This window comes from Eubalaena glacialis, chromosome 5, assembly GCF_028564815.1.
Source record: "Eubalaena glacialis isolate mEubGla1 chromosome 5, mEubGla1.1.hap2.+ XY, whole genome shotgun sequence".
Lineage (NCBI taxonomy): Eukaryota > Metazoa > Chordata > Mammalia > Artiodactyla > Balaenidae > Eubalaena > Eubalaena glacialis.
In genome coordinates, this window is record NC_083720.1 from 29,163,109 (window position 1) to 29,189,615 (window position 26,507).

The following is a 26,507-nucleotide window of genomic DNA, read 5'->3' on the forward strand; positions in this document are numbered from 1 at the left end:
ACATACATGTTGCCTTTATCCCCAGATTTCCACTAAATGAAGTATCTGTCTACTTTCATACAAATTATTTCAGCTGTTTAAAAATTTTCTCATAATAAAAAAGGAAAGGAAAATGTTTCTTTTTAATATTTTTAGCCCCAATCCTTTTTGTTTGCTTATTTCTTGGACCAACTCTTAGAATTTAACAAAACTCGTTTCTGCTTGAAATACCTAACTTCTTTCCTAACATTATATGAAAAATCTCTGACATTTTCTATTCAACGTAGTGATAAATTTTTTACTTGTAAATAATGGCCCATGGCATAGTATTCTGTTATAGAAAGTAGTTTTTCAAATCAGTCTTACGTAAATTTATTTTTTCAGGAATACAACTAAAATGCATCATATAACATTAGGTACTTAATTTATGAATGCTAGCAAACACTCCCCACCCAATTATCATTTATTCATTTATTAGCTATTTTCTCTCTCTCTCTACCCTTCTCCTCCTTTCTTGTTTTTCCCTTGAATTCTTCTGCAGTGTTTTGCTAACCATTACTTCTTTTATGGAATTTTTCTCATACTAAGATACTTCCTAAAATTTATGAACATCTAATTAAGTAATTTATCTCTTTCGTTTGTTTTTACCACACCTTCGTATGGGAGTGTACTATAATGAAAGCTGTAAAAATCTGAATATCAGAAATGTTTTCTCTTTGAAATTCTTAAATTCTGGTTTGATTCACATTGTTTAACACAAATTCCTAAAAGAAAAGTACACATCAGGGGATAAGTTTGCTCTTAGTTCAGGCTGCAGAATCTCCATGAACCACACATGTCGACATTCTTCTTTAGTAAAAATCTCAACATGATCGCCCATGTGATCTTTTTACTCATTTCCATTCTTCACTCTGTCCTTTCCAATTAATTATCAAAGTTCCACACAAAACTTATTCCAAACAGAAAACTTTACCTAAACTTCTCCTCAGCTTGCCTCTCGATGTACACCATGAGCCAGGTTGATTTTTGTGTTTTTTGTTTTGCTTTTGTGTGTGCTCTATGTTTTAACTTTCCAGCTAGATTTTTTAATTTTTTAAAATTTATTCTCTTGGCTGTGTCGGGTCTTAGTTGAGGCATGCGGGATCTTCTTTGAGGCATGTGGGATCTTTTGTTGCGGCACTTGGGCTTTTCTCTAGTTGCTGTGCGAGAGCTTCTCTGTAGTTGTGGCACGTGGGCTCCAGGGCAGGTGGACTCTGTAGTTTGCGGCACACGGGCACACTCGTTGAGGTGTGCAAGCTCACTAGTTATGGCGTGTGGGCTTAGTAGCCCCATGGCATGAGGGATCTCAGTTCCCTGACCAGAGATTGAACCCACATCCCTTGCGTTGGAAGGCAGATTCTTTACCACTGGACCACCAGGGAAGTCCCCCAGATAGATTTTAGATGGCTCAAGAGCACAGACTGTTTTCTACTGATAAAATACTCTGCCAAAAAAGGTGCTTCATAAAACTCATGGGCCAGTGTTATAATATGCTACATGTTGATATATAAGCCCTTGTCTTTTCTACAAGGATACTGTATTTAAGCTAATATTTTATTCAGCTACCAGCTTACTATCATAACAGTTAACTGTACTCACTAGGCAATCATAGAGCTGACTTTAATGTATCAGAATTGGGTTTAATATTTTCACAAAACAGTGGAATAATAACCCTTTGAAGTTGTATGGTAAATTTTAAAGGATTATAAACTACTTCACAAACTTTGAATCCAGTTCTCGTACCTAATCTGCATAAAGAAAATATAAACTTTAAACTCAAATTCCAAATATCTATATGGTAGTTGAACATGAATTTCCATTCTTCTTGTGTTACCACTGTGGTTTATTTATACTACCAATGCAATGTTAAATATCTTGCCAGCCTAGAATTTTTCTGTTAGAAAATTTCTATGAATTTTTATTAGAATTATTTTTCAAAAGATAATTATTCCTTAGAGATGACACCCAATAATAGGCAAATTGCAAAGTTACTTGACAGTTGTGATGCACCCTCGTATATTTTACAGAACAGCTGGCTAAGAACACTTTAGTAACCTTAAATTTGATAGAATTTGATATTCTTCCTGTCAAACCTGAACAAGGCTGCTCTAGCTCTAAATTCATCTAAAGTACATTTGAGTACGTATGTCCAAAGGGAATCCATAAGAACTCTGAAAGTATGGAATGAATTTTGTCTTGCACTGTTTTTATAAGGTAACACTTTATATTCATGGTGGCTGAATGTGTAGATTGAAGCAAAAGTATTTTATTTTCTTGGTAGGGCAGTGGAATAGTTAATAAATTTATCTTTATGGTTCTGTAGTGTATGCCTCCAAAACTCTATTGCAATTAACCTCTAAGCTTTAAATTGTACACCATGAATTCCAGGGTTGAGAAAGAGAGAAGGGGAGGGGCAATGAGAAACAGAAGAAAAAAACGGTAGATGGAAAAGAAAACAGGGCTGAAAGAGTAAAAAAAATTGCCTCAGTTTTTCCCAAAATGGGAAAAATTCTCCTATAGGACATCCAAAGTGCTATCTTAATCAAATACAAACTATAGCAAGGTAATAGTTGTACATTACTTCAAAGCTGTGATTTCATGGAATTTAATTGGTAGTTTTTCCTCAGAATCTTTGTATTATATGAAATTGCCTCGGGGAACAGGTGATTAATTAGCCAAGATTAGACATGGATACAAATAACCACAATGAAAGGCAGAAAATATTGTTATACAACAGGTACACAACTGCTGTAAATGAAAAGTCAAGTAAAGTTCACAAGAGGAGACGATTTTTGAAATAAACCTCAAAGAATCGATGGAATTTATCTAGGGATATGTGCAATGGAAAGATAGTTTAGGCATGGGAAATACAACTGGATGGTGTCCAGAGATAGATTAACACTTGGGCATGTTTGGTGATTAGCAGACTTTAGGGTAAGACTGGAAAGATGGAGTTAAGTCACGATGATGTGTATGCCTTGCAGAACTGCCTCTGAAGAGACTGTCATAGGCTATCTTCCTTTTGTTTACATCGCAGAAAAAGTTTGTCAGGATGGACTTGTCACTCATATCTCTTTCCCCATACAATAAGTGCACATGCATGTAAGGACAAAAGAAAGTGAAATCTAGCATCTGTCTTTTGCCTAAGAGGATAGAGCTCTGATGAGCAGAATGAAGAGCAGTTGCTTGAAGGGGCAGTTGGAAAGGCGGTCATTCAGCAGTTTCCTGCAGCGCTGAAGACAAGGCAGCTCAGCTGCAGCCTTCCTGCTATCTCCACCGACATAACGGGAGAGCCACCAGAGCACACTTCTGGTCCTGATTTGGAACTCCCAGGACCTGTGAGGTCCTAGGGAAGCAATAAGGATACTGTGGCCCCGGCCTCCTGGTTTTCTCAGCTTCTCTACAAGGCTCTCACCAAGGAAAAGTAGCCAGCCAGCTTCCTGAGCGCTGAGGCTTTTCCAGACTTTTCCCCTCCCCCCATTGAAAAGTTAACATCTCACAGATATAATCACATCACCCCTTTCCATGTTACCATTCACACCCTCACCTGCCAATCTTGAGTTTATGAGTGTAAGAAAAGTAGGGGAACCTCTCTCAGCACCTCTGAATAGTCAGTGATTTGACCCATAAACATTGGAAGCACAAAATATTGAATATTTATGCTGCTGTGTGATCTTGGCAAGCCTCAATTTTCTAATATGTAAAATGGAGACAGGATAAATATTTATTGTATGGGGTGGTTGTGAATGAAAAATAAACCCATATCTGTAAAGCTATTAACACATGGCCTAGACCATATTAAGTGCTCAATAAATTTAGTTGTGTGTGTGTGTGTGTGTGTGTGTGTATTACTGCTGTTAGAGAGAGAAGCAGGGGTGCGGGGGGAAGCCCAATGAGTATTTCAGGGTTCAAACTTGGGTAGCATAATCAATCAAAAAATTGAATTTAGGGTGGGAGGATCTTTAGAGTAGGGTTGGGGGAGGGAGGTGGATGTGCAGATGAAAAGTGTGGTTTAGGTCTTGCTGCATTTTAGATAGTGTTGCATTTTAGATGTTGGCAGTACCACCTAGTGGAGATGTCTTGCAAATAATTATAAATGTGGTTGGGACTGAATCTGAGAAACTCTACACAGAATGTGTTTTTTTTTTTTAGGGAATTGATAGAAGAGAAAAGATGTCTAAATACAAAGTAAGTTAAAAAGGAAGAAAACAATTTTAAAAGGAGATAATATCAAAATAGTGACAAAAATAAAGAGAAAGGAAATTTTAAAAGAGGAAATAGGTATTAGGGTGGAAAGTTGCATGGAGATAAAGTCAATAAAGTGGAAATAAAACTGAAGTAGACCCCAAATTTATTTGTCAAGTAAGTTTACAATACAATTTTAGTAAGTTAACAAACTCAGTGTTACAAAGTTATCTATATAAAATAGATTTTTAAAATACATGCTTTTAAACATTGGATCATGACTCTAGGGCCCCTTTTCAGAAAATCACTAAAAATTTCAATTTCAGAAATATGTCACACCTGCCTGTCTGTTATCATTCATGTGAATTCCAGTTATTTGGAGACCTGCCTACTAAAAACTGATTTACATAATCGTTCAGTAGTTTTGGGACGGATTTCTGCCCCTGTGTTGAGCAGATTCTGTTTAATATTTAATCAGTACCCACTAGAATTGAATCTTTGCCTTCAAGGAACTCACAAGCAGCCTGAATCTAGTTGGAGAGATAGACACCTGAAGAGATGACTTCAATGCAGTAAACAAGTAAATTTGGTGATTGAAGCATGCGTGGGTGCTATGGGAGCACCTGGAGAAGATGCACTCAGTTCTGTCTCCGTTCATAAAGACAAGGCCTAATCTAATCTTAAAGGATGCTTAGAAGTTTGCCTGATAAAGAAAGGGGAAACAGTGTTCCCAATGCATGGGAGAGAACAGTCAAGTCTCAAAAGCTTAGATCAGTGTATACTGTAGAGGGAACCAAGAGTAAAAGTCCACTTAAAGTATACTTTCTCATTATCAGAGGATAATGATCAAAAGCTTATTTGACCGAAAACTTTTTGTCAAGGAGAACATTTGGTTTGCATTTTTTACCAGTAAATTCTATCATTGAGATTTGGGTATGGATATATGAGAAGCAAACTGATTTTTAAGAAAGCTGTCAAAGCCTGTTTCTTGTAATTAGTTATCACTGTTTTAAAAAGAGAGTTTTACATTTTCTGATTGCAACTTATTTTAAAGAAGAAAATAATCTGAATCTATTTTTGATAATGTGGTGTTACACATAATCCTCATGATTTCCTATTCTATCAGTGGTAAATATGACAGAAACAATCCAACAATTTGCTAGTAGGCAATTTGCTAGTAGTAGAAGAAAGCCCAAGTGTTAACCTATTAATATTTTTGAGGGTAGTGAGATTCATTTATTTGATTCATCTATACACTTCATTCATTCATTCATTCAACAAATAGTTCTAGAGCACCTCCTGTGTGCTCAGTAGAGATTCATAGATGAATAGGAGAGGTCTTTCCTTTTCTCAATTAGTCAATGTTCTCTAATGATACAAATCTTTCCACTTTCCCATGGAAAACCTCCAACTTGGTATACATCACAGGTTATAAAGGACAAATAAGCCTGGCACATATTTCTTTAGAATCTGAGGGACATAAGAAATCTCTGCTACTATAATCAAACTGTCAAGTGAGGGAGGGTTGTGCCTAGAAGTTCTCTACCATTTCAGAGAGCTCATAAAACTCAATCAGGTAGCTCAAAACCCCTGACCAGTCCAAAACCAAAAAGAATCCTCTAGAGCAACATCAGAAAAGTTTTTCTATGAATGATCAGATAATAAATATTTTCAATTTTGTGGGTCATACACAAAATCATACACTCTTGAGAAGATCAAGAGAAATAGGGCAAAAAGTTTGGCTATGTGGCTAGGAAGTTCTAAGAAGTTCTAAGAAGAAAAAAAAATGTATATATATGTGTGTGTGTGTGTGTATATATAATATATATATATATGTATAAATATATCTATCCAGTAGGGCTTCACTATAATATTAACACAGTTACCCACACCCTGAGAATCAGTGTATTAAAACATTTATACTCTTATCAATTTTAATGTATTAACCCACACAGCATTACATTAGTAAAAGTTGACATCAATGACTGAGTAGCTATGAACTCTATATGTATCCCACTACAAAGGTAGTTTCTCAATGTACATAATCTTTTTCCTTACTAAAGATTACTAAAGAAGCCAGGGACCTTAATATTTTCATTTATTTCTGCTGGCTTTTATTAGTCAGTGAGACAAAGCCTACGTGAATTTTTTTTTTCCAGGTTCAAGCATTTGTCAAGAAAGCATTTTAAAACAGTTCAAGTCTTCTAGACAAATAGATAAATCTTCTAGATAAATATAAGTTAAGGAAAGAGTACACTTGGCTCTAAAGCTGGTAAGAAATCAAAGACCAATCTAATAGTGCAATGAAAGAAAATGAACAAGCATTAGATGACTTTGTTTTGATTTAAACTATACTTGAAGGATTCTAAGTATTGGATTAAAGTAATTGAGTTTGAAATTTGAATACAATGAAGAACAATGTAAATGTGTTACTGAGAAAGATGATTCAAAAAATAAATCTTCCTTAGTCATTTCTGAATAACTTGGAAATTATCACATGCAATAATAATTGGCAAACATCTATGGCTCTTAGTCATGTTTCATAATGACAGTTTCTTTCAGAAGTGTTAATAATTACTTTCAGCATTTTTCTTGGCAAAGATTTACATGCTCAGGCCACCAGCACTTTCTGTGTTAGGCAATGTGCTTCGTATCTTTCTCCTGTATTGTGCAATTTTTGACAACACTTTCCATCATTTAAAAACTGTGTGAAAGAGGTTCCTTCTAATAGTAGATACTTTGCTATTGCTTTCATTAATTATATATTAAGTTGCAGTTTGAATTTTCTAGAAATGATCAGGAGCATCTATTTAATATCTGTATGCTTTTTATGATTTGATTTTCTTCTTCCCCCCCTTTTTTTACTGAAGTATAGTTGACTTAAAATATTATGTTTCAGGTATATGACACAGTGATTCAATGCCTTTTAATATTAAGTAGTACTGGGGAAATGAGTTATATTTCAATAAGATCGTTTATATTGATGGTTTTGAGTATTTAAAATAAAACTTTCTACTTCTAATTTCTAGAAATAGAAACCTGTCCTGCGGCACACTTTCTCTCATCTATGGGTTTCAACTTGAAGGTAGATCCGTAAGGACCTTGGCATGTCCTCCCACTGTTGTTATTAACCTAGAGATACAGGTGCAGATGGGACTTTTGTGTTCCACCAAAGCAGAACAGAGAGGCAGATAACAACAGATCATAAAAGGAAAAGCACAGTTCATTGCAGAAATTGAGTTTATCTACCACTGAAAGGCTCTACTAACCACAAGGGGATTTAAACCAAATGTCCAAAGGAGTCTTAAAATGTCGAACCTGATACTTAAACCATGAGGCATTCTCTTGTGTTTATCCAATGTGCTTCTTACACTGACCCCTGGATATTAGAAGGACCCTATGCCCTTGTGGGAGCCTTTCCACATGCTTCCATTATTAAATGAGTTTGTTCAGCTCTGACTGCAATTGTGACAGTAAACACTGTTTCCCACGTTAAAAAGTGAGGATGAACTCCGGGCAGACATAGTCTGCACACTTAAGGTCTCCAGTGGTTTTCCAATTTGGAGAGGGAGGGAGGGAGTATGAATGTTATAAGAACTTACAGATGTGTTGGACATAATGTTTTAACTCTCTTGCTCATCATTTTCATAGGACGTTTTATTTTACTTGTGCCCTTTAATTTTAGCAAATTCTCTGGAGCCTATTTCGTAGGGGTTTTCATTTGTTTTCTCTTTAAAAATCATTTCTTCGAGGAGAAATCCTCAACCACGTGAAAAATTTGTATTCAAGCTCCAAGCTTTGTGTGGAACAGCACTTAAGAGACCACTCGGAAGCTTCAGGCCCTGAAAATGCTGTGGGCAGCTTGCTTAACTAGATTGGCTACATGAAGCATGTTACACCTGTGCTCTGCCGTCTGCGCTGATTGCTTTTTAGCTCCTGAGTGCAATTCAAGGTGATCATTTTAATCTCTAAGGCCCTGTATGGCCTGGGACCCAGTTATCTGATAAATTGCCTCTTTCCCTGGGCCTGGCAATTAATATCAGCCAGAGTGCTGCCACTACCAGTTCCCTGTTCTTAAACTGAGGAACCGAAGGCATGAGAGTGAGTGAGTTTGTGCACAGGATGTGCGCCCGGAGCATGTAAGACCCATTTCACTGGGACTTCCTAGCACTTTTCAGATGAGCAAGAACATATAAACATGGGGTCAGAGTTTCTAACTGGCAGTCTAAGCATTTTGATAATTAGCTTTAAAATTATTCTCAGCACTTCACTTATACATTTCCTTTTTTAATATGGTGAACATTTTGCTTTGATAATATATCCTTAATTCTTCGGTGGATGGGTGGCACTTTTTAAAGTAAAAGTCCCTTTTAAAAGTAAAAGTAAAGTATCACTTAAATTCTCAGGAACATAAATTGTGATTGGGTTCAATGGACAGGTGAAGTATTCCCAAAAGAAACACACTCATTCAATAAACATTTATCAGAGTCTCACTACGTGCCAAATACTTTTTTAAGCACTGAGGTACAGATACAAAGGGAGCTTATATAATAAAAGAAATATATCACTATTTAAGAATAACTGCTATGTAAAGTTAATGTTTGCTTCTTTCCTTACATACAAAATTTGAAATGGTATTTGATGAAATTAGTGGTATTTTCTAGTCTCATATGCTGTAGTGCATACAATCCTAAACACTGCTATGAATGGGCATTATTTGACCCTGGGTTTTAAGATTACACATGAGTTAGTAATACTGGTTCAAATCTGTCCAATTCTAATTACCTTCACAAAAAGGAATGCATTAAAAGGGTATGAATAACTTACAGAATCAGAGCAAAAGCAAACAGTCTATCTTAGGAAGAACAGGCATCTGGGGAAATCCCAGGATCTAAGGAAAGGCTATAGGAAACTCTTTCAGGATACTTCTCAAAATGAATCCATTCCAACTGTTTTCAGTCACTGCATCACTCTACTCAAGATTCAGTTATCAGGAGTGAGGCAAGAGGAAAAATATAAATATTAACAACAGATTGCAGAATCAAGATGAATTTGTCCTTTTAAAATTTGGCAGATGGAAGCATCTTCTAATAGTTTTCATATTTATCTACTTGTGTCATGGCAGCTAGCTCTACTTATTCCCAACTGCAGGCTGAGCTCCAACCTAACCTTTAGAGTAGATTTTGTCTCTAGTTGGGGAGGATATTGAATTTCTCACCCAGTATTCTGACCTTGCTGCCATGGTCCCCGTAAGTGGATTTCTGCACCAAATATATGTTCTCAGTACCAGCCTTCTGCTCTAGCTCCAAGTCTCCCAGTGATTAGGGATCTGACCATTATTACTGAACCTCCTTCACTCTCCCAGTCTTCTTGGAGCACCTCTATTAATGGTCTAATTGATCTTTATTCATTGATTATCTTACTTTGCTTGAAGGACAGCATGGAATTGAGCCCTGCTTCAACTTTGGTTAATGGTACTTACCACCATGTCCCCTTCTCCGACTTCCCCCAACTCCCACCGATTCCAAGGGGAAAAAAATTTGATTTTAAATCCAGTCCTTGGACTTGCAATGGCAGATTTTTCTTTTTTTACATAGTTCTGACTGTCATATATGTATTTAATTGCCCAAGGCTTTATTAGTCCGTTGAAGTCTTCCTGGACATATCGTTCTAGTCTTCCTTGATGTGACTTTCTCTTTTCTGCCCAAGTACCAGTTATGATACTTCTAAAATAATGAACTCATGCTTTCTTTTATGCACTCATTAGTTAAATCAACAAGTTCTTAATAGACATCTCTACATGGACATACACATTTTAGTAATGAAAAAGATGAATTCAAACCTTTCAATTGCTTATAGTCTAGTGGAAGAAAAAACATACATGTTAAACACGGAGGCTACAACAGTGCCAAGTTATATATAATTTAGTGCCGAAATAAGAGTTAACAAAAACAAATGCTACAGAGATTTAGGGAAGGGAGGATATTATATAGACATACTCAGAGAGGGAGGGAAAGGATGAGATTTAATCTTGAAGCAAAAGTGAGGCTAGAACCTGGATAATTGGTTTAGAGAGAGTAAGTGGGAGGGCTTCCTGAACAAATATTTACATTAAAGAGTTTATTTGGTTTGTTCAGAGGACAATCATAAAATTGACCAGAGTCAAGAACTTACTCATTGGAAGAACAATTGGGAGATAAATTTGCAAACAGAAAATGGCATCAGATTTGAAGGCTCTGCCCTTTGAATTTCTTTCGCAAGGCAGCAATAGCCATGACAGCCTTTTGAACAAGGCAAAATTATGATTTACTATGTAACATTTTTTTTTTTTTGGAAAAGTTTGGCATTGGAGAGTGGAAGGAAAAAGAAAGCCAAGCAAATAGTTTTTGTTTTGTTTTCATATGCAAGATTGAACTATGCAATTTTAATAGTGTTTATTTCTGATTATTAAACGAACTGATTGTAGAAAATACAGAAAAGTAGGAAGAAAAAATTTAAAACCACTTACATTCTTAGAGCTCAGAGATAGCTCTTGTTAATAAATGCATGTGTTTCAATTCAATTTTTTTATAATTTACAAAATTGGGATAGTGCTTTATGTAAAGTTATTTGTCTTTACTATTGCATTGTAAGTATCTTCTCATTTTCTTTATGGCTTTGAAATATTTAACCCGTTTATCTGTAACAGTACATTTCTTCTAAGAATATAACTTTTATCAATGTCTAGGAATCTCCTGAACACGCTTCTTCATCTGGGATTCTGTTTTCCCTCTTGTTTTTGTTTATATTCATAACATTATTAAATCAGAGTACAATAGTTCAGTTTACCAGTACCTGTTAAAATCTAATAGGACCACTGAACTGGGTACTTTAAAACAGTGAATTTTATGGTATATGACTTTTATCTCAATAAAGCTGCTGTAAAAAAAAAAATCCAGTAGACTTTCTTTTTGTTTTACATATATTCCTGTTGCATCAATTTCTGTAAGATAAAATATTTATAAATAAGAAAGTTTCTGCAAAAAATTTCAGTTGCGTTGGGGCTCTTAAAACTTGGGCTTTTCTCAGACTCATGTCTTTCTGTTTTTCAGTGTAAAAAGGAAGCGATTACTGACTGGTTTCTGAAAACATTTTCTCTTGGGATCATGCAGTTTAAATGTATGTTCTCCCAGTATTGCATGTACTAAAGTTGAGATCAGACGAAAACATTCTGCTTACATGCTGTGTGACTCTTAAAATTTTTTATTTCTTTTTTGAGATTCAGTTCTGCAAAAGGGAGAACTTTCTTTATAAAACATTCCCTGATTTTTATCAATCCTCTATTTGAGTTTACATTGCTTGAGAGGTACCTGCCTAAAAGAATGATGATAAATACTCATAAATATGATTAAGCCAATGTTAAAGTCAAAAACACCCATAACGGGAAAAGAAGCTGAGTTTATGAACTGCTAGAAAACAAAGTAGAATATGTAAAATCTTATCTTTTGGAGTAATTTCCTAGAATTATATAGGTTCTTAACTGTTATTACTCCAAATCATATAATTTATAGTTTGAAATAATGTTTCAAGTTCATTTAATATTAAGATTTCAAGTTTTTTTTTCTAGAGAGAAGTTACTTTTTAATTCCTTTAAGGTCACTGGGAACAAAGAATATATTGAAGAAGGAACTATGTTCCTTGGACCTTCAAAGATGACACACCTGATCTGCCTTCCCGTTCTTTAAATACAATGGGATGTTTGATTTTTCAAGAGATTTTAGAGACGATCTAATCAATGCTTTGTTTTGGAGATGAGATTACCAAAGTCTAGAAATCAGAGTACGGAAACCTGGGATTCTCACGTCAGCTATCATACTTTTCACTATACCATGCTATTTAAGATCCAGATTTAAAATTAATTTTAATGGAATGACCCATGACATAGATTAATTTCTAAACTTTAATCCTCGTGAAAGGAATGTATGCTCTTGAACATAGTGCTATTAAAAGAATTTAAGTTTTCATAAAAAATGATTTTGCAAAGTTTTGGATATCCTGAAACTATATCAGGTCCACAGGCACCTGTTCCTGTCTGACAAACTGAGTAATAGTTGGATGGTCCCGGGCATCCAACCTCAGGGTACTCAGGACAAATGTGAACATCAGTGCACAACGATGGTTTTATAAACTCTTTGATTATTTAAATTGATCTCATCTGCAAAGCAAGTTACCAAATATCAATTATTGCAGTTTATTAAAATTTTATAATTATAAAATTGAAAATGAGATCTTACCTACTTTAAAAAATAATCTTTGAGTGGCAATATCTCAATTTGTTTCACATGGTAGTTGTTTGCTCTCTGCCGTATTCCACTGATGCTCAGACTACATGGTAATATACACATATATATTTATGCACATATATATGAATAAATATATAAGTGAATATATGAATAATATTAGTGTTGGTATTGTGAAATGACGTGTAGGATATTTTTAAGTTGGAATTCCTAGTGTAACATAGAAAATCCAATTTCCCTGGAAAAATTTGTTTGACAATGGCAAAAACTATGAAGATTTTCTGGTTAACCAAAAATTATTAATTTCCATAAATGGAAATAATTTAGGAACCTGAAAGTTGGGTCTGTTTATAATCAATTTAAATAATTTTTGAGCAAAGTTTATTGTTTCAGAAATATTCAAACATGTGGTTATCATTAATTTTACTTTAACGACTCTCCTCTAGAACTTCTCTCTTCTAAAAGTAATTATTTATTTGGACTTCCTCTTCTCTACCTTTCCTCATCTCATGTCTACCGCCTCCTCTTTCTGTCATAGCATGATCTTTTCTTGTGATTAGATCTTCTGTTGCAACTAGAACCACTTTCTTTACCTCAAATCTATAAGATGATTCTGATAATTGAAAATAAATGAAAAGTTTAAAATATAATAATATAAAAATGTTATTTATATCAGAATTAAGTTTATTTGATTAGGTCCATTGAATAGGAAATGTAACCCATTGACTGCTAAGGCACATGACATCTTAGTTTAGTTTATCTTTGGCCCATGGCGTTATTATATGGCTTTTTTCCTCCCTTGAATTTCTAATTATCTTTCTTTTCTCTTGTTTATAAAAAGCAGCATTTAGCTATACCTTTTCATTGTGAACACAGACCTCCTTAATTATAGTAGATGCCAATTGGAATCCACTTTTTTCCTGAGGACCTTTATTTCAGGGCCTCTGATTTTCTGCGTTAACATGGATGGCACATTTATTTTCTAGACCTGCTGCAACCTATCCCAGTATTACATACTGGGAGTCAGGAAATATTATCTGCAATGATGGATCAAGAAATGAGGGTTTGAATACATTATTTAAGGTGATACATACTAAAATAAAAAATGAGAGAAGTAAAAAAGTATCTGTATACATTTTTTAGGAGAAGAGATATAGTGGTGTAAGGTAATATTAATTTTTTTTTATTGAGGTGAAACCATTGATAATATCTAAATTTATATTTTTAGAAATTAAGGTATAAGCATACTTCTTTGAACTATTTAAATAACCATCAAAGAAGAAAAAACTAGAAATGGTTAAACATAGTTTTGTCTAGGGAAAAGACCAAGAGTATGGAAGAGAGACTTTTACTTTTCACTATTTAAACATCCATATTTTGTAACTTTGTTACCATCAGTCTATTTACTCTTATAATAATAATAAAACTTGACCACTTTGGAAAGGAAAAATAAATTGTCATGACCTGAAACTAAAATATCTAAAATTAGTTAAACTTTGTTAGCAAGTGAGAGAGTAATTTAAAAATGAAGTCCATAGTGCTTCATATTAAAAAGTGTTTATTGAGGGCCATCTATGGGACTGGAACCATACTTAGTGTTGGAGATGCAACATGGAACAATGAAAATGTGTCCCTTTCCTCAGAGATATAGTAGTTTAGACAAATAAAGACATGTAAAGAAGCATAACGGCTACTTTGGGGTAAAAGAGTACTCTGAAAATACTTAAAAGGATGATAAACCCAGATTTGAGAAGGCAGGAAGCCTTCACAAGAACAGGACATTTAAGCCAGAGGCTGTAGAAAGACAGATGACACTCAGAATAACAACTCTCACGTACTTCCATCCGAACCTCAATTCTCTCTCTTGTCTAATTTTGTCAACTTAGTATCAGAAAAATATTTATCTTTTTCTCCCCAAAATAAAACAAAACCAACAAAACACACACACAAGTAAACACTTTTTTTAAAAAAAGCCTTCTTATTTTACACTGGAGACCAATCTGATTTACTAACCCGAAGCATCAGATCATGATTCCATGTAGCTGCAACCCATGAAATGTTGTAGGGCTATATCAATACCCTGTTTGTTATTTCCAATAAAAACAATACTAGTAATCATAATAATGCTGTGTAGCAAACTACCACAAAATCTCAGCAATCTACAATAGTCACCATTTATTTAGGTGTTTATCTGGGCAGCCGGGATCAGCTGATTTGAGCCTGACACAGCTGTGTGGGTCCACTAATCTCAGCTGACCTTGCTCGAGTGCTTTGGGGCTCTGCTGGAGCGCAGATGATCTAGACCGGTCTCTGTGTGAGCAGTTTAGCTAGGTTCCGTGTATTTCTCACACTACTTCTGGAACCAGCAAGCTAGCCCAGGCATATTCTTTGTAAGTTGATGGCAGGGGTCTTGGAAAGAGAAATGAAATATGTGAAGACTCTCAAGGCCTAGGCTCAGAGCTGGCATACCATCAATTCTGTCTTGTTCTGTTGACCAAAGCAAGTCTTGTGGGCTAAACTGAAGCCAAGAAGCAGGAAAATATACTCTACCCCTTCAGCGGGAGAATCTGAAAAGTCACAGAGCAAAGAGAGTAGATATAGGGAAGATTAAAGAATTGAGGCAGCTGAGGCAATTATACAAATACTAAAACATAGACTAATTATAAGAATGTCTGATAAACTATTTCCACTATACCCACTCCACAGCTTTTTTAAAGTAACACACTTCAAAATATTTTCAGAAACCCTTGTTTTTCTGGAGGTCCTAAGCATGTGCTATGTCAGCGTACTAGACTATCCTGCCCTGCTACCCTTAGAGGATTTTAATTTCAACTGGTTTTATATAGTTAAATATACCAATGACCATAAATATGATTTGAAAAGAATAATACTAAATATCATATCAGAGATATACTAGTAAGAGCATTTATTGACCTTATATCAGAAGATTTTTGTGGTATGACTTTTTAAAAGTCACATAAATTACCAATTTCTTATCTATAAATATAATGTGATAATACCTGCTAGTGAGTGTAACTTCGAAAAATAAAATAAGCCACCTAATAGAATTCCTGGTAGATTGCAGATGTTGAGTAAGTTTTTGTTGTGACCGTACTTAGAGCTCTAGTTTTGTGGGATTTGGAGCAAATTATTTAGGCCCTCTTAGCTTTAGTTTTCTCATCTGTTAAACTGAGATAATAATGCCTATTTTAGGAGTTATGAGAATTATATTAGTTAATCCATAAAAGGTTTAGCAGTGTGACGAGATATGGTGAACATATAGTCAACAAGCATAATTAGCAACTTCTTGGAGTATAAATCTTTAACAAGTCTCATATATAATGTTAAGTTGCTTTTATGAAAGTTATTAAAACATACAAAATTATTTATTGTTTTATTAATCAAAAAAACTTATTCAGCATATTGTGCCCATGTTAGGGAGTGAATTGTTTAATGAAAAAAAAGAGTTAATATAAGTTCCCTATATATGCTTATATTCTAGATGCAGATAAAATAGATGTGTATTTGAAACATAAACTAAAAAGCAGGCATGCAATTAATTCTAAAATGGTAGTTTATTTAAAAATTTCTATAGAAATTAAAGGAGAGAGAAGATCAATAGCCAGAAAGAGGCTAGAGGGGGCTAGAACTGTAAATCTGAACTGGGATAAATATTTCTGAGTGAAAAGGACATTCTAAGTGGGGAAAAAGGCTTGAGCTCAAGAAGCAGTGAGGAGACCAGACTGAAAAAAGAAAAAAAAACTTTTGCTTAGGTTGAAATCGTACATGAATTTAGAAGGAAAAGGTGGGACCAGATTCAGGGGAACTTTGAATATCAAAAATTTTAATAGCATATATAAACATAAACGTCAGTCATAAATCAATTTACTTTGAGTTTTTGAAATATTTTGTTCATTAATCTTTGTATCCATACAGCTAATATATGTATAACAAATGAAGTAATTAACAATGCAATAACTTTCTTAACACTCGTATAACACTATAAAACTATAAAAATTTTTGAACATTAGTGGGACATCAAGACACTAATTTTCTTTTGAATCAGCCATTTAATTTCCCCTTTGATAACCACTTGAACTCTTCTTGACTTCAGAATAACCATTTAGTTAGCCAAATTTAGTGTTTGATTTTTCATAATTGTAACTTGTATTATTTTTATGAATCTCTGTTATGATAATAAAGGAAATAAAGGAGAGAAGTTCATTGAGATCATGTAGGAGAACTAATACAGAATCACTGGTTTAGAAAGCCGAAGCTGGTGGTGGTAGAGAAAATAAGCTGGAATAAAGAAAGAATAGATTTGAGTATATGAGAGGGACTTGGTAAGACTGAGTGAAGGATCTGTAGAGAGAGGGTAGTTTACTAATTTTGGTTCACAAGTATGAAATTTAAGAGCTAACGTTTACAAAGTTATTTCTAAAATTCTCTACTATTTTAATCACTAATCAATTAATCTTACAATAAATGCTTCTTGCTTGTGTATTATCTGCCTAGGGCTTTGATGGACAATGTGTACTTTGTCCTAGACCTCAAGAAGTATGCAGTCAGTTTGGAATTTGTGGGTGAAGTAACTAACACAAAGTGAAATGTTAAATTCTCGAGTATTGATGCTGAGTGGCATAGTAATTCCTAGAAGGAAGAGGTCTGTGTGATCAGAATAGACAATTTCTGGAGAGAGTAAAACTTTATATGTACCCTAACAAATACTTAAGACACAAATGTGTGGAAAAGAAAGGAGAGGGATTCATGATGGGAGAAGATTAAACAAACAGAGAGATGTAGGAGTGGTCAGGATGTGCCCCACTTTCAGAAGGAACTTGTCTAAACGTAAAGGCATAAACATACGGAATGAGTCCATTGGAGTCAGAAAATGCAGGGATTGAAAACCAGTCAAAAGACTGGCTTTGGATCTAAGGTTGGAGACAAGAGAGAGTTGTGGTAGCGTAAGGAAGACAGTGTTAAGACAGGTCAGTCTGGTTGTGGTGGGCAGACTCATTTGAAAGAGAGAATGGATAGCAGAGAGAAAATTAAGAGGATATTTATTTAATCCAGGTAAAGGGGATGTCTAGACCACAGAGGAAGGCGAGAAATACAAAGAGAGATACTTTGAAGGGGAAAAAAAGGAAAGAAATCATTAAAGCCCAAAAGACAAGAAGAGTCATACCAACATGAAGAGAACTCAGATGACTAGGAGGTGGATCAAACCTGGAAAAGATGAAAGTGAGGTTCAGTGAGAATATGCAGTGCTGGAGACAACTACTAGACATCAAAATGGACAAAAAAATTAGAAATTAGGGCTTAAAGTGGAGATGAGCGGCCAGTGCTAGAATTAGAGGTTCCAGAGCCAACCAAATAAGACTGGATAGCAGATGCCATACAACTAGCTTTATTTATTTTTTACCTATTTATTTATATTCCATTTAGATGATAAAACCTTAATTATTAAGGCACATTATGTAAGCAGTACCTCTTTTTGAATTTAAAATAGCCATTCCATATTACTACATTATTTGGGGATATGTACACAAGAAGGCACAGGAAAGAAAACAATTCTCAAATATTAAACACAAACATAACTGATATTTTTTTCTGTTAAATGTTAAAAGAGCTAACATTTATATGGCTGGAGTTCTAAGTACTTTCTATATATTAACCTATTTAATTCCTACCACAACCCTGAGACATAAATATTGTTATCTCTATTTTTATATATATGGAAACAGAAGTGTAAAGAGTTTAAGTGACTTGCCCGAAGTCACCCAGCAATTAAGTGACAGAACTGGGATTCCAACCCAAGTAGTCAGGAACCATTTTGTTGTCTTGTTGTCTCCACTGTACTTTTTCTGGAGCAATGATTAACTGTGAAATTTTATGTCATTTCTTATGTATTAATACTACCTTATTTGTGTCAAGACAGAGAAAGATTAATCTTAGAAGTCTCAGTTAGACGAGATTTGGGTTGTATCAGAAACTCCAGAAAAATTCTTTTTTCAATTTTATTCCACATATGGCCCGTACAATGACCACTATATCACAAGATATTATGTAACCCCAAGTATGTAAAAACTGGAACTCTCAAACGATCTTCAAATAAAATATCATTTTGCAGTTAGATCTTGTTCTAAACTGTTTTTCAAAAATAACTGCAGACTTATGTTTATCATTTCATTTACAAATGTAGATAACATAGACAAAAACACAAAATTCTGTATAATTCGATGACAACAACAAAAGGAATCCCTACAATAGGATCTTGAATAAAAATCAACTATTGATGTTTATGTTTCCAGATTGGTTTTGAGCAAGAGTTTTAGCTCTTTATCCATATTTGTTTTTAAAATTCCAGCATGACCACATTCTATTCCATGTATTTTTAATGTTAACACTGTTCATTCAAGGGAAAATAAAAAGTCTAGGAAGATCATTTCAACCCATTGCTTTATCAGTTCCTTAAGCATAGAGGGCTGTTTTGTCTCAGAACAACTACAGTGCACTGTTTGTAATTATGGAGGCGTCTCGGAATCACAAGCACCAAGAGAGAAAGCTCTGTGATCTAGCTGTGACTGGGAAAGACACAGTGCTTCAATGAAAATTCAGTACCCTTTGAAACTAGAAATATTCTGAGTTTTGAACTAACCGTGAACATTTAGAGGAAGAAGGAAGTTGCTTAATTTTGAAATGACGTTCTATTTTTTGCAAAGTATAGATTAAAGCATTTTTATATAGAAGTATTTTGTAATGAGTAACTGCTACAAACACGATTTTTATGAGTAAAGTGTAAATGAATCAGACCATATAGATTAAATTCCCTTTGAAATGCTCAAGGGTTTAAATAACTAGAGGATGTGTGATTGGCCCAAATCATTCGGGGTTTTATTGACCCCAAAGCATTCAAAAGTGGAATTGAGCTTCTCAGGCCACCAGAATGTGGCTGTTAGTCCAATGATGATATCTCATGTGAAACCTCAAGAAAACATTTCTTTTTTTTTAATAATATAACACAATTATTTTTGCATTCAGTTAGTAATAGGTGATATAAGTCAAAGTCAAGAAAACATTTCCTCCTGATATTTTCTGACAAAATCCTGTGCTAATTTTATCTGGTTATCAACATAACTAATGTCCTTTTGCATGTATTGTTAAATTCTGCTTCTCAATTAGAATTAACTTGCTTTTCCAGAATTTGGTTAAAGTCAAGGGTGATGAGGTCCATGGGGAAGTGTGCAGGTGGAGAACCAGGAAATTATACACTTGGGAAGCTCTGGGGTTTTTAATCATTGAGATCTGACCCATAATGACTGATGGACACATTCTGCTCCTCACTAGTGACTTGCAGATGGTGGAACTAGTTCAAACTCATTTTCCCTTCTTTCTTCCTTAAATTAGCAAACATATGCATGTATGTATGTGTGTAGGAACATGGGATTGAAACAGCTGGCAAAAAAATCTTCTTCCTGTTATTCATGACACCTAGCATCAGACCAAGGTGCTAGGTGTGATTTTTCCATGCGAAGAATTATCCTACAAAAGCCTTTCACCGTGGAGATTAAATCAAAAGCTGTGCTCTCTCACTTGCTACCCTCCCAAACCGCAGACACACACACAGATAGTTTTCCCAATTTTTAGTAATGTTCATTAATATTACTTTGGTGACTGATAAAAGTAGCTTTCTCTCCCATATAATATATACAAGTAATATATATTTGCACTGTTATATGCTCGTATGAATACACACGTACACACACATACGCCTGAGAAAGGACGATATTAGACAAAAAATAAAACACAAAATTATGAATCATAAATGACATTTAGTCTGTTACGTATTATGATTTGTAAGGTGCTTTGTGCACGCAGCTGATGATAGAAGAGATGCAGACCTGGTAAGCTGAGAAAAGTCAGAGATATCTTTCCTGTATTTTCCCCACACTGTGTAATCTATGTTTACATAATTCATTTTTGTTTGAGAAAGGCAGTGACTCCCATCCTTTCTCCTTTTTCTCATTGGTTTAAAAAATTCTTAAGGTCTTTTTAATTAACTAGAAAATTTAGCTCAATTGAATTTAAGATTGTATTATCATATTAACAGTGAAATGAATATAGTAATGCTAAAATAGAGCTAATACTCATAAAATTTTTATTTTTGTTTAATTACAAAATAATAAAGCAAAAATATTAATTCTTCACATTAATAAATGTGTTGTTTGGTTTATCTTCTAAAAGAATCTCTCTGTGGAAGAAAACATTGGAATGTAGTTTCTAAATCTTGTTAATATAGTTAGTCATTTGTTTTGGGGGAGGTTGTTCTTAACCAAGTTAGCATGATTATTAAGGAATATTTGGATTGTTCTATTTTGTTAGGACAGCATAAGTAGATTGATGGTTATGACTGGTTTTATAACTTATTATATAACTTATTATATGTGATTTAATATATTACTTAAAAATTTTTAATGTACACTTTATGTAAAATATACACATATTACAGGTATAAGTAATTCAATTAAAATTATTGTCTCTGATGTGACAATTCATATTATTATACAAGAAAATGATTTAAATAATTCTGTATGTATTATATAAATATTTGTGTATGTATGTATATGTTTATATATAAATATATATTGGAACAGTCACAGGTCAAAGACAAATATCATGAATATAAATTATAATTTTATACATGCATAACTGTATGATGAAGGTAAAATACAAATTTTACTTATATATTACTTATATATTAAATATTATTTAATAATAATGTAGAGGTATAACCATAGAAATATGCCAATAGCATTTGCAAATTACTTCAGAAATTACAAATATGTCTTTACAATTATAAATATGTTAGTTATACAAATGGATAAAATCTTTTTAGCCACATTACCTCTGTTGTCAATATTTTAAATCAAACAGTTAAATACCCGCTGGTTTTAACGAATCTGTATGCATGTTCAAACTTTTTCTACTCTGTATGCTCTTGAAGAAATAGTTACGCTCTCGTAGGAAATGCATCCATCAAACACTACCTGCAACCCATGCTAGAATATGTTTTATTTGAGATATGTCTGTTCATTTATGCTTCCTCTCTGTTCTCTCCTGTATTTATTTCTGGATATATATTCATTTGAAATCTACTTTTATTCTCTTACTTTTTATTCTGGAAAGTTGTCCTCTCTCTCCAATCTCCTTATAGGAGGGTGTGAATAGGAAGGAAGGTGTTGTCCTAAAATGACAGCTTAGCAGTCCTGAGCATGTCGTAGGGATCTAATGGTCCAGACTGACCTGACATGTACAGTGTTTCCCTATCTCCCATTTCCATTCTCACACTACCAGTTAATCTGGCACATTCAGGGTTGTTTGATCAGCTGGAGAAAATGATCTTGATACTTAGCAGTCTGAGTATCTTTTGGGTGGCTCTTAACTGTCTCTGAGAACATTGTGCATGTACCAGATTGTAGTGAATGTTCCCAAGATACATTTCTAATCAAAATATAATACAAATGTTTAGATGGCTGTTACAGTATAACAAAAGATTGCACTGCTTGCTTGGCTTCATTCAGTTTTCTTTTCTTTTTTTTCTTCAATGCAGCCTCTAATCTCATAAAATAACTGTCTGCAATTGACTATCTATGTCTTTGCTATTTAACTACACAGAAGGTCGTTGCAAACGTGCAAATTTCTCACGGTCTAAGTATTTTGTAAGAAGGGAAATCTCTGATTTATTCTCTTGTATTTTTAGTAAAGAAGGTCAGATCGGTTGTATTTAGCAGAGGAGTATGCAGAACTTTGGAATACTTACCCGTAGAGTTTGAACCTTGAAGGGACTGATAATTTCTGAGCATTGCCAAAAGTCATGGGGTGAATCATATGATTAAAGAAATACATATTGTTAAGGAAATGTGTCCTAAAAACAGAGGTGTTTTAAAATGCATTTTGACATTGCTGATACATTTTTAAATTTTTTTGAATAGTCAGTAGTTCAGAGCCCTGAGCATTAAAGGGCATCGGATTTAACCAGATCTCTAGGATGTGGGTGAAAGAGATGCAGAATCACAAAATTTATGAGTTTGCCTGGGGCTCTAAGTATATCAAATCATCCTCACTTCTCACACGGTCTGGATTGCTTTAACTTCTTGTCCTGGGTCTTTCTGTGTTACAGCAGGCCATCGTGAGGGCCAATAACCCAGCATCCATGGCCAGTTTCTTTGTTTAGAGCCCCATCTGGTTATAAAACCTATCTTATTCTTTGGAGATAGACCAGAACCATGGGTCCAATTTACATGGGTTAGGTGGCACAATTGCCTCTTCAGTTGCATAGTCTCCATAAGCTGCAACCGATTGATTGCATAGTTTATTTACTTTGCAACGACCTAGTAACAGCAGCACGTGGCCTCCTGACCACATGGTTTGATTGCCATCATGGCCTTCCAACAGGGCTCCCAGCAGGGCTTCTGCAGTGCTCACAGCTTGTGTGGAATGCAGCAGCACAGCCTCTTAGTGGTATGGGTAACCAAGATCAGATTTTGTGCCTCTCCTCCCCAATTTGGTTTGGGCTGCTTGTGTGGTGGATTGACTCTCAGTTGGCTTTGCAGATTTTTAATGAGGAGCAAACATTGTTTTGGAGTGGCACAGCTGAGGAGCAGGGGACTGGTGGAAGATGTTGTTTTTGGCAGAAATGATGGCAGGATCAGGCGTAGCAGCTGGTGAGAGTGCACTTACTGTGGAAAGAAAAAAAGGGTGTCTACTAACTGGGAAACTCAATTGTGTTGGTGAAGCTTCAGTCAACAGCTCTGATTTGAAAGTCATAGATTTTGCAAATTACTGAATTTGGAGTTACTGTTTCTAAGAATCTAAAAGAATCCTGTGCACTAAACCATGATATTAGTATTTCCTTAGCATCTCTAGATGCTAGATTAGATTTGGGGGTTTTGTCATGTTATCATTAAGGTAAACCATTTATGTATCCATCCATTTCTTATTTCACCAATGAGTATTTGTTAAGGACTTACTATTTGCCCTTCAGATGATAGGAAATTTAATTAAACGCAGCCCCTGTCCTTCAATACTTTGCAATCTTCCAAGTGAGGAAAAACATCTGTAAATAACTGCAAAATGAGATGGCATATTAAGTATTATGGGAGTTCAGATGAGGGAAGGGAGTTTTTTCCATCTAGAAGGGTTAGAAAAAGCCTTAAGATAGAGATAACGTCTGAGTTTAGCTTTGAATGATGAGTAAAATTTAGAAACTCAGACACAGGAAAAATAACGTTTCAATTGAGAAAAGACAAAGGAAAAATACCAGATGTAAATAGTTGTTTACTTTTATTGAAATGTACAAGGTGAGCATTGGGAGATAAGATTCAGGAGGTAGATTAGAGATATATCTTGGTGAATCTTTTTTTTTTTTCAGTATATAAATTCATATGTTTAATTATAAAGCCTTTGTAGTTTGTTGTTGTTACTTTTTCCACCCTAGCTCTCAGAAACCAGAATGTGAAAATAGTCTTATAAACCAGCATTTATCTAATTATTACATGACTTATTTCCAGAATCCTTCCATTCAGCAGTCATATGTTAAGTTCCTCACACACTCAAGACATTGTTCCAAGTGCTAGTGAGACACAAGTGGAAGACACAGGCCTGGCGGATGATAATTACAGTTAGATGATCAGAGAAGTGGAACTACTCCTTGGTACTCCTTGGGGACTCTGATCTTGACCTTGATTCTATTTCTTGAACACACTCCATGTTTTCTGTTTGTTTGTTTTGTTTTGTTTTGTTTTTTACTTCAGTGTCTTTGCTCCTTTTATCCTGCCTATAGGACTAAAGCCTAGTTGAAAAAAAAAATCTAGGTTTTATTTTAAGCAATGAGAAGTTGTAAAACTTTTTTAAACAGAGAGATTTAGGGGGTTGATCTTTGTAGAAAACTGTAGCTATTTATTAATCTTGGTATATATGCTGCTTATTACTGAATATGTTTTTATTTTGCCTTTACATATTTAGGCTTATAAGAAAACTTTAACAAAATTGTGTCACTACGAAAAAGGAATTTAAGATAACATGGACAAAAATGATAATGAAATTTACATTTTTTTGTGCATTTATACAAAACTTTTGCTAAGCAAATAAATATTCCAGGGACGACATGGTGAGGTAGACAGACAGCTAATACGGAAATGAGAACATATGTTCTAGTATAATTTCTGCTGCTCAACATAGGACTTTAGTTCCCTTGTTTGTAAAATGATGGTGATGAGATATATATATACAGATATACACACACACGTCTTTCTAAGTTATTTTGAGTTTAAGATTTCAGGGAAATGTTTAAGCTTTGTAAGAGAAGGTACTGTCTTTAATCATTTTCAAGTACTTCAGAAGAAACAATTATTCATATATTAAGGATCTGTCGTTTAGAAATCATTTTTATCTCTTCATTTGTCACAGTGTACAGGAATCAGCCACGTAATACTTTGGTAATCCATATCCAGTTAACAGTTTCTCAGAGTAAATAATTGCATTTGTCTAAAGAATTTACTGTAATTCACAATTGCCATTTTTCAGGCAGGGCCTCGCCTCACTAGTTGATGTCATTGTCATGGTCTTCCCTGAAAGTGAAGGCAACATTTACTGCTGCATAAAATCCTCGAAAAGTTGAGAAAAATGTCATAAAAACACTCATTGTTTTTTAGGGAGTCAGAACTTTAGTCTTACATTTATTAGAAAAAGAGTGGGTCATGAAACTCCATGACACTCATCCTGGCATTCTACTTGTGATTAATTAAATGTGATTCAGAGAGGAAAATACAATCTGTTAAACTTTATTTTCTTTAGCAGCTCCCTTTGCCAGAGTACACTAGAGTCTTTCCTGCCCAATTCCTGCCCAATTGTGAAATTAACAAACTAGTTAGAACCAGTTTGCTGAATACTTTTTCCACTTTATTTTTCTACTTGGTTGATAAGTGCATGATGTGCATCCTTAAAAACACATTTTGTGCCAGTATTAGAGTACTCTAAAATGGAAAGAAGAATATTTAAACTATTTATATACAAAAGCCTGTGAGCTATTATAGTTTTTGTAGTGACTGAAATGTACCAGGAAAAAACAAAAATACGAGCAATAAATCTGCCTTGCTATATCTCATTTTCTGTTGTCTAGATCAGCCTTTAAGCATTTACCATTGGGTATATATGAAATTCAGTGACAATATCAGTAACTCTTTAAATTTAAAAATCATTGAAAATTTTTGCTATTTTGATTTAAAATAGCATTTCACTATTTGATTTTATACAACCACTCTTTATTTTCTCTAATATCTATAAGGGCACAAAAATATAAAAATTCACAATTTTGTAAATTAAAGTGGAAAATCAACTTAATGTGAACATTTAGAAGGAATCATTCCTAACTACGAGGTCCTTTTGGATTAGAGCAGCAGTTCTCAACTAGGGGAAATTTAGCTGCCCTTCCTCCCCTCCCACCAAGGGGATTTTGGCAATGTCTGGAGACATTATTGTCTGTCACAGCTCAGGGAGTGGAAGAGGTGTGCTACTGGCATCTAGTGAGTAGAGGCTAGAGATGCTGCTAAATATCCTTTGGTGCACAGGAGGTCTTCAACAACAAACAATTATGTGGTTCAAAATGTCAATAGTGCCAAGATAGAGAAACCTTGGATTAGAGAAAAAATGGAAATAACTGGTCTTTCCATACACATAGCTTGTATTTCTGAAATTAGATAGAGACTCTTGGTCCTCTGCCACTTAGATACCTGAATCAAGAATGTAAAATCTAAATCGAGGAGAAAGAAAGAAAATTACACTGAGAATTAATTATAGTAGGAACGTGGAAGCCAGAAAAGAGGATTGATATCTTTACCGTGGTGAGAGAAGATAACTGTCAATCTAGAATTCATTATATAGAAAATATCTCTTTAGACAGGACAAGAATGACTCAAAGATATTTTTGAATAAACAAAATTGAGAGTTTGTAACTGGCAGTATCCA